At 41.1% G+C, this 9,878-nt stretch overlaps 1 long non-coding RNA gene across 2 annotated transcripts; it reads right to left on the minus strand.

The window, feature by feature from the left end:
• Nucleotides 1–1,666: 1,666 nt before the first annotated feature.
• Nucleotides 1,667–6,050, minus strand: LOC135982756 (uncharacterized). 2 transcript variants are annotated; one of them, XR_010600306.1, is made up of 3 exons: nt 5,547–6,021; nt 4,448–4,680; nt 1,667–3,160 (listed from the first exon to the last, which is right to left on the minus strand). It is a non-coding gene; the product is annotated as an uncharacterized LOC135982756 (long non-coding RNA). The 2 variants fall into 2 exon arrangements; XR_010600305.1 differs by having other exon boundaries at nt 1,668–3,160; nt 6,000–6,050.
• Between the last annotated feature and the right edge of the window lie 3,828 nt (nt 6,051–9,878).

Genomic DNA, 9,878 nt, shown 5'->3' on the forward strand with positions numbered 1-9,878 from the left:
AAATTTGAGTGTAGAAACATGCACAACTAGGTTAATGCAAGGTTACTTAAGTCAACCTAACTTTGTAGTGTAGGCCAGGCCTAAGTAACTTGTCAAAGATCACATGAGAAGCTGAGCAAGGAATTAAACCTGTGTTGCCTCAGTCCCAGACTAATTTCCTAACCCCTGGACCATCTCTTTCTTCTTAGAGAGCAATGAAGGCCCAGTAGGAATTTAGGACCATGGATACATTGGAGACAAAAGCTGCTTTTCGGAACAATGACTTTCACAACTTGGCAAATCTTACCTGATTTTTTGTTAAAGTTCCTTACCTTGCAAAGTCCCCAGAGAGCACTTAATTACATCCAGCTGAAATATTCGGGTAGGAAAAGCTAGCAGTACAAGGGAAAGAAACTATAATGATCTTTCATATTTCTGTGGTGCCTTTCATCCCAAAGGAATCTAAAGAATTGTATAAGCTATGAGAAAAATGCTCACCTGAAGAGCCCAAGTGGGATAGGAGAAAGTGGGTGCAAACAGCATATTTCTCCTGCTCACAGCACGCCTCAATACCACAAGGGGAGAATTCCAGCCTTTCTCTATCTGAAGCACCAAAATAAGGGAGCTGGTGAACTAGACTGACTCCCAAGGAAACACCTGTGACCCTATTTACAAATAAAGTCATAGGAATTGCAATACTGAAGGAGACCAGTGATTCATCAAGGCTTCTAGCCCATCTCTGATGGGGCCAGCACCAGCCAGTTCATAGGAAGGTACAAGAATCCCTACAGGAGGTAATGCTTCTTTGTCTTCATCATAATTGTATTATTACTTTTTGTGTTTATGCAGACATGGATAGTAGGGTACTTAAGAGAAGACATGCTGCTCTCTTGCGGAGAATTAGGATGAATTGCAGAGCACATAGCAGCATGGGACAGCTCCCCCACCCCCTGCACCAGCAAGGTGGCTCAGCCATGTGGCCAGCACTGTTTCACTCTTGCCCTTGCATGACTCAGTATGTTAAGGGTAGGACTGAACTCTTCATAGATTTTTTTACAGGAAATACTGTGTTAGCCCTGAAATGCAGTCTCCCTGGGTGGAACACAGTAGGTCTATAATAGCAGATTGAGATACTGCACAACAGTTTATGATTGGAAGGAAGTGAAGAATACCATGCAAAACTAAACCTGTAAATGGGCATTGAGATAGGCAAAAGATAGTTATCCAAATTGCAATTTAGTCACACCTTCTTGTCAACTGTCTGTAATGGGCCACTCTCTTACCACTTCAAAAGTTATTTCTCCTCTTTTGGTATCCTGCTGTTAATTGATTTATCTCATTAGACTGACTTAACACTTGGTAAAGCACCCCACATCCTTTTATGTATTTATACCTGCTCCTGTATCTTTTACTTCATACATCTGATGAAGTGGGCTCTAGCCCACGAAAGCTTATGCCCAAATAAATTTGTTAGTCTCTAAGGTGCCACAAGGACTCCTTGGTTTTTTTGTTGATACAGACTAACACGGCTACCACTGAAACCTGACACTTCATCTTGTAAAAATGATGTGATGTAAAAAATTTTAAATGACCACAAGTGGGCAAAGGACCTCAGTTTTACTGTATGTCTCCTCCAAAAGACATCACCTCCCACCACAGAAAAGTCCCTAACATCATGCTAAGACCATATTAACTGAGTGGATGGAAAGCCACTGATTAACGACAGCTGCAACTGCAAGGTTTCTCTTGGATGTTTGTTATCCAAGAACCGATCAAGTTGATCATACATAGGTCATGCTTTTCTGGCAAGAACTCAGCTGCGGGTGGTACAACTGTAGGAAGGGAATATATGATAAAGAGAAGGGCATAAAGGATTCACCTTGCCTAACCTACCCCAAGTAAAATAATTAGTATAGTCAGGGGATACAGTAGTTCAACAATAACACATCTATGTAAGTTTATACTTAACACTGTGGTATGATCCTGTTGCCTAGCCATTAGTCTGTATGTATGCTGTCAATAACTATTGCACTGTGCATAAGGACTGCTAGTGTTGTCACCATGTAAATAACTGGTTTACTGGGTTGGAGTCACCCACTGTTGCCCTGAGAGAGGTGGGAGACCTCTGGCGCTAGTCCTCCTCCCATGGCAGGTTCAGTGGTTGAACAAAGATTACGACTCTCACCTCCTCAACTCTGAGTCACTGTCAGATAATCTCCCCTCCCACAGAAATATGTGAGAAACTGTTCTGGTTAGAGCTAGGGAGGCATATGTAGAATCATAAGCTTTGGCGCTTTCAAGTACAAGACCTGCTGCACATCTTTCAGTTCTCGTTTATCTTTACAACTGATCTCAGGCTTTCAGCAGTTTGCTTAGTGGAGGGGGAGAAAGAAGAGAAAGAGGGCTGTTAGTGTCACCAGTTCCTTTCAGGTTTGGAGTCATCCTTGGCTATATTATTCTTCTGGAGGGGCTCTTACTTCTTCCTGCACTATGCCCATTGCCCCTCCCCTGGATCAGCTATGTCTTACTACTGTAATTAAAAGTTAGGCTGCTGGTTTAGAACTGGCATGACCTATTTGGTAAGGCAGGGCTAGCAAGCTATGGCAGTGGATGGGCATATCAGCTGAAATTCAGAACATAGGAAAAGGAAATATACAGCTTGTGAAAGATGAATGCTTTCCCTGTGTACAAAGAATACAGATTGTGCTGAACAACATTATGCATGTTTGCTGCACTCTGGCTGATGTCTGGTACAATGAATATTAAACTAAGCAAAAGCAAATAACTACAACTTTTTAATCATATACCTGCTAGGAATGTGCATGAGCACTGATATTTAGATTTAGTTTACATCTAGTTTGAGCAGGCCGGGGAGCAAAGCAGTTCTGGGACTTGATATGTTGCAGGTTATGTTCAGATTTGGCTACCTATTAAATGCATTGGTCCTTCTCTCTCCTTCCTCCTACCAGCTATTTCTTTTTATCCTGGTGGCTGGGTGCAGATTGTTCTCTCTTCTTCCCTCCTCATACAGTGGAGGGACAGCCCCGGGAATCTTCCATCCTTCATCCCTTTTAAGAAAAGCAAATTCTTGTATCTTGACCCACACAGAAAAGTTCCATACTCCATCTTACAACTCAAGATGTTTGCTCCCTCTGGCATAATCCCCTGATCCAGTGGCAGGCTAGGAAGATCAAGAATGCAATAGTCAGGGTTTCCAGTAGGAAGGATTTGCTAGCCCTATTTCAAGAGCAACGCCTAGGGGCTTTTTAGATTTGTTCTGGTGGCAACTAGTGGGACTTTGAGACAGAGATTTAGTAATGAATAAAACCATCCAAGGATGGAAAGATGGTGAGGCAACCCCAAAGACTCTACTTGAACCAGCTTTTGATACCAAATCGCTGACTCATAATCAGAGCTCCCATCAGCCCCAAGCACCTCTCTAGGCTTAGAATCAAGAGGCTATTAAAACACACACACACACACACACACACACACACACACACACACACACACTGTATCACTGGATAAAATTACCAGCAAGCACAGAAAGTGTCTATGCAGAAGACCTCGGCTCAAATGTCATCTGGGAATTTATGGTCCTCCTCTCCACAGCTTGAGTGGGGAGTCCAGATGTTTTCAGCCTCTGATGTGAGCCAGGGGAAGCTCAATGGCCCACCCTCTTATGCTGAGGCTTCGGGTCTGAGACAGGGGGTATGGAGAATGAAAAAGGAATATGGAATAATTGGAGAGGGGGATTGGATGGGAAAATCACTTAAAACTGGAACATGCAGTCCAGTGTCATTGGAAGCCATGGAGTATAAGACACTTGGCAGTGCCTGTTAATGAATAAATAAACCACTACTTTTCTTTTCAGAGGGCGACTAACCAAAACCAAGCAGCTAAAAACTACTTTACATTTTAACTTTAATGAGCACTCTAAAATTGTATCTTTATGATGCTTAAACTAATAAACACTTTTTCCCCCCAGAAAAAAATAAGATGTTCTTTGTATTTATATTGTCACTCATGCTTGGACTCTGATTACTTATCTGGATAATTAAGCAATATCAGTGAGGAACCAGATACCAGAAATCTGATATTAATCCATCCCTCTTAATAGTAACACAAAGCCAGTCGGGTGGAAAGCAGCCTAGTCTTCTTAATCCCCTTTTACCAACATTTCGGCATCAGCACATCTCATTTATTTTCAAAAGTGGTTCAAGACACACAATCACTGGCTTAAGCCTAATTTAGTCTTTAAATCAAAGTATGTTAAGAAATTCAAAAATAGTCAAGATTACTAAGATTTCTTGAGGGAATAATTCACAACTAGTACATGACTTTCCAATGGGAACAGCTAAAGGATTGTTACTTGTTTGTGCCATTCTTAGGCACAGTACTCTGCTCAGAATTAAAAGGAGAATGGGGGATTGCAGCAGAAGCCTTGGGACCCCATTGCCATACTTACCAGGTGTGTGATATTGCTAGTGTAAAAATAGTTTGAGTAACTTCTACAGCTGTTGGATCAGCCCCCAGTACAGAACAATCCAATCTCAACAGGTTACAGAATCTTTGTTCACTTTCCCTTCCTTGTTTTTTCAACATCTGGCCAAGTATTTTTATTTTTAATGTCCACACTGTCCTTTGTAGAGCTGGTTGAAACTGAGGATTTCCCTGTCGTGGAAAATTTCATCAACATTCCTATGATTTCATGAAAAAAAATTATTAAATTAAAATGGCATTTTTCCAACTGAAAACTACTTAGATGAAAATTTTCTGACCAGCTCTAGTTCTGAGCTCCCCACTGGTTGGTGATATCCCCCTGGTTCCTGGTGTAACTTCACTGGCTTTACTGGATATGTAACCATATGCATTTTGCTCATCATGCTTAAAGGAACAGGGAAAAAAAACCTGCACCATGGTCAAACCAGGACAAGAGGTCCAAGCACAAAAGCCAAACTGTGCCTTCTCTTCTGTTCATGCACCACATACTGTCACCTTATCGTATTAGTAATTGCTAACATTCACCTATGGATATTGAACCTGGAACATTTTGACCTAAAAGCATGAGGACTAAATCCATTAGCCTCGTAGCAGACTTGTAAACCTCTTATGGTCCAGCCACAAGAGGGGGGCAAAGACCCACACAGTATTAGCACATGTTCAAATCTGCAGTTTGTACACTCCAGTCAGCTATTTCTGGTTGTATTGTATTGGACTGTACAATTGCATGTATGCAACTGCATGTGCCTCTTCCTGAAAAAGAAGAGGAACATGTCTATATAACAATGTTCAATAAGGCAGTTAGAATAGGTCAGCCTCGAACTTGAATCTGGGGGTCTGAAATATTGACAATTGTAACTGGAACTCAAGGACAAAATTCTGACCATCAAAGTATTGGGCACTTCTAAAGTAACTCTTGTTCAAGGGTCTCAGAGCACTTTGTAATCACTTATTAATTAAGCCTTACATTATTAAAACCTTTCACAGAAGGCTGAATAAACTGAGGCACTGAGATTAAGGGACTTGCCTAAGGGCTCATGGGAAGTGTCACAGAGTCCACTCACTGCTAGTGGAGCTTCCTCCTGGTCATTCTGGTAATTAGCTACAGACAGGCATTGCATTCTCCTCTGGCTGTGTCTCTCCTGTCATCCTCTTGCCCTACAGACCACCTCACTCCAGGAACTGCAGCCTCTTCTTCATGACTCAGCCCTCCGGCCAGGTCACTACATGGTTCCCCCTTCCAGGGTGGTATCACAGTCCTGCTATACAAAATGCAGTCTTCACTTCAATGCTCTGACCTTGCCACTCCTCCAGTGGTAGGGGAACAGACCTCTAACTCCAGGTTCCAGCTCAGGGGCCCTCTAATCAGCAGCCAAGGTCTACACTACTATTCCTTGCTACTTTTCCCCTAAGCCTTCTCCTACTTTTCTGGTTTCCTCCCCCTCTCTAGGTTGTCATCCTCCCAACTCCCTCTTCCCAGAGAATACTATCAATTACTCTCAATAGTCCCAACACACCTCCCATCATCCAGAAAGTGACTGCAGTCTACCTCCCCCTTCTGTTCCCAGCTCCTGAGTTTTATACATGCCCCTCCTATTCCTGTCCAGCTGAGCCCGCTTCCAATTAGTGGTCCCTAACAGCCTAAATCTCTCCCCAGCTCACTGCTTAATTGTTGATTGGGCCCACCTGGCCTAATTCTGCCCTCTCAGGGCCAGTATGGGGAATATGCCCCATCACAGGATGTCAGAAGTAGAGCTAGGTGATTAGCACAAAAGCTTGGACTTTCAGTCACCTACTCTAAACACTAGACAATGCTTCCTCTCAGCAATTACAGCAGGATTCTAGCAACTAGCCACATCTAGGTTACTGTTCACTGCTTCATAACATTTGCAATGAGTAACAAATCAGGGAAGGAGGGGGTAAAGCTCATGTAAAGTAATAATAAAAACTTAGAAGCATCACACCAGTCACTTTATTTTCAGAGGTCCTAGAAACTAGCCTTTTCAAATACTCCTCCATCTCCCATCAGAGACAGACACACTTTTCAGCCCAAGAACCTCCTGGAGAATACAGTTCTCCCATGTATTTTTTATTAAGCAATAGTGCCACCGTGCACTGTACAGATGGGGGAATCTATCACATTATTTATAAAATAATTAGCCTGCTATTTCAATGACAAGAAGGAACGGCAGCGTGTAGGCAGCAACCTGAGGTGCTGCCTTTACCTACCTCTTCATTTTTGTATTTGTACAAAAACAGTAAAATGTTTTTACAGGCTAGGCCAATAGTGCCACAGGAATTGAATTAGAGCATCCTTAATTAATATGTCAGAATATAAGAAATGATGCAAATATGTATAATTAAATTCTTGCACTAAAAACAGGATTATAAAATGTGACTAAAATAGAGCAGTGCAGCATTTTTTTTAAATTGTCACTGTTTCTACTGGCTTTGTGCTGCATCACACTTCACTATTGGGTAGCTGTCTGATAGATAGGTCACCCAACAAATTAGACACCAATTGTCAAGATGAAAAGAAATCGCCCAATTTTGTGACTCTCGCATTATTTTCAGACTAATGTACTGTAATGACAGCTTGGCACCCTGGTAACCTGTATAGGCAATAAGAAGAAGCTGCTCCAGACAGGTGCTTCAAAGAACACACGTCTTGCATAAATTAAATATATATTTTATATTATGTTGCCGAAATTTTCAAAAGGGGCACATGGTTCTGGGTTCTTCAATTTTCCAGGTGCTCACCTCGAGACACTTGAAAAAGACTTGATTTTCCCAGGTAGATGCTCTGTGCTTTCTAGGGTTGCTCTCCATCCAGGTTTTCCCAGGATTGTCCTTTTTGTTGTTGTTGTTGTAGTAGCTGTCATGGGAAATCTGTAAGGGTGCTCAGTACACACTGCCAGCTGTCCAGTTTTATGGGCTCCAGATCATCCTGGATGGCTCTGTTTTTTGTATCTCAGAGGTGACAATCTTAGTGCTTGCTAAAAACCTGGCCCCTTAAAGTATTTCAAGTTGGACTCTCCAAAATTGGGTCAACCAAAACAACGATACTTTTAAAATGTAGTCCTAAACTTGTCTGCTATTTGGCAAATAACTCTGCAGGCTGGTTTTCAATGTGTGTTTTTTACTCAACCTGTAAATCAGAGAAGCACACTGCTTTCTCATGGAAACTTTCTGTTTGTTCTTTCTTTTTGCTGTGCTTTCATTAACCTAAATAAAAATATTTTAGACTAAAATCATATGTTTATTTTTTCTTTACTGGAGCATCATAATTATTATACTGCAATTTATAAATGCCTAGTAGTCTACATCTGATTTAAAGAGTGGTTTTAGTCTTTTATATAAACAATGAGATCAGTTTGTGAAAAGCAAACAGGGTAGTCGTCTTACAAAATCCCACATAGACTGTTGAATCATGTTAAACATTATTTATTCAATCATTCAGTATATTGATCTTTTAATAAGTGCTCTTTCTCACCTGTTACATAATTTCTCACAACAAGATTCAACACCCTAAATCCCTCCCTCATTCATTGGATCCTTAAATGTTCTCAAAGGCCTGCACCCAAAGTAAGACATCAGCGTTTAAATGGGTACTGTCCAGATGACTCCACTGGCATGAGAAAAGCTATGAACTACATGTAATGAAAGAGCCATGTGGGGAAAATGGAATGTTCTGCTCCTGCACTTCAGTAGCATTGATATCCAGCTTTTCAAACAGACAAAACCAAATATTCATATTGGTTAACATTTAACCCAAACTAATAGGCCCAATTGCACATACTCAAATAAATCATAATGTATTTTCAATTAGTTTGCACTTTCACTAGCTGCTGTCCTGAATAATTAGGAAAACAATTCACATTTCAGTAGGAGATGATATGAAGTGTTATTCCTGTGATAATTACCAAGCTGCAGTTCAGCCTCCTCTGCTCCCACCAGGTCATCAGGGCACAAAAGAGGACACCATGAGAGCATTAATGAGCTCTCATTGAAGATGTTAAAAAGCTTGTATTGATCTGTTTGTCCAAGAAGGAGATATTTAAGCCCTTCTGCTGAGGGAAGGAGAGACAGAGATTCATATCACAAAGCCTTTTATCCAGCCCCTTCTGTTTCTGGCTTCAATATTGCCCAGTCTCAGCATGTCTGGTTCCAGAGGTCACACTTTTAAACTTTCATACCATTTTTTTTATTTTTCCTTTCTTCTTTTTGTTTTAAAAAGATAATATACAGTGTACACTTAACCTTTAATCCAGGGATCCCTTTATGCAGCTGGTTCTTTTGCAGAATAGGATTCACATACATAGACTCCCACCAATCCCACTCCCCAGCCCCCCTTAATTGTGTGCAGGGTAGTCCAGATAAAGCAAGATGCAAAATTTTGCTTATCCTCTCAAACCAGACTTTTTGGAAGGTTGATCAAAATTTCCCCTCCACCATCACAACATTGTTGTGAACCTCTGTATTTGCTATTTCTGTCTGGGAGCGGAAGTAAAAGTACTGAAATCTTGCAAAATAGCCAGTTCTTGTGGTATTTTCAGAGGAGGCTTCTCAGTGCAGGCAGGGTAGGCGAAAGCCTGCCCTGTTTTGAATTATATGCATTTTTATGATCTATACCTGAAGCAGTAAATTGGCTCCAAGTGCCCATATTGCATAAGTCTGTTTTGCCTACTCTGTTTAAAAAGTCAGGATTAGCTTCCAGTGAGTATTCCTGGCCTGTTTGGAACAGGAAGTATGGGATATGGGGTATTCACTAAGGTAAATGTAATGGGATTTGTTTTCTCTGTATTACACCTTTAAAATGCTAAGGCCTCTGAGAAGCCAGGCAGTCATTTTGTGAGCAGTTGAGTGCAGACCATCCCAGAGGAGACACACTGTGTTCTCTCTCATGGTTACTTTTTTTGTATCTGTTGTTCTCTTAATCTAAAATAAAGACCATTATGACTGAAAGTATCTGTTTGTTTTTTTTGATGTATGGAAAAATGAAACACTGGGAACCTAATGATAAAATCTATTCTCTCATGAGATTTCTAATCAAGTTTCACATATCAGAGTGGGTTGGATAATATAGCTAAGATTCAGCCTCTGAAGGTTTTGAGGTTTGCTAGTCCTTACCTTGGATCATATCCAATTTACCATGTGCTTTGACTGCTCCTAATTAACTCATGTCTTCCTGTCAGGGACTCCCACCTATTTATAAGCATTCTGGACCAAATTCAACCCTGTTTTGAGTGGGTGCTACTCAGCAGAGTTGAGTGAAGTTATGCTGATTTACCCCTGCTTGATTTTGGTCCTGCATATTTATTAGTAAGTTTATGAGTATTGTTTCGTGCTAATAGAAAGGCTGGAGTGGAAGAACTTTACAGTAAGCACCCTTTTGT

Source organism: Chrysemys picta, chromosome 4 (genome assembly GCF_011386835.1).
Source record: "Chrysemys picta bellii isolate R12L10 chromosome 4, ASM1138683v2, whole genome shotgun sequence".
NCBI classification, from domain to species: domain Eukaryota; kingdom Metazoa; phylum Chordata; order Testudines; family Emydidae; genus Chrysemys; species Chrysemys picta.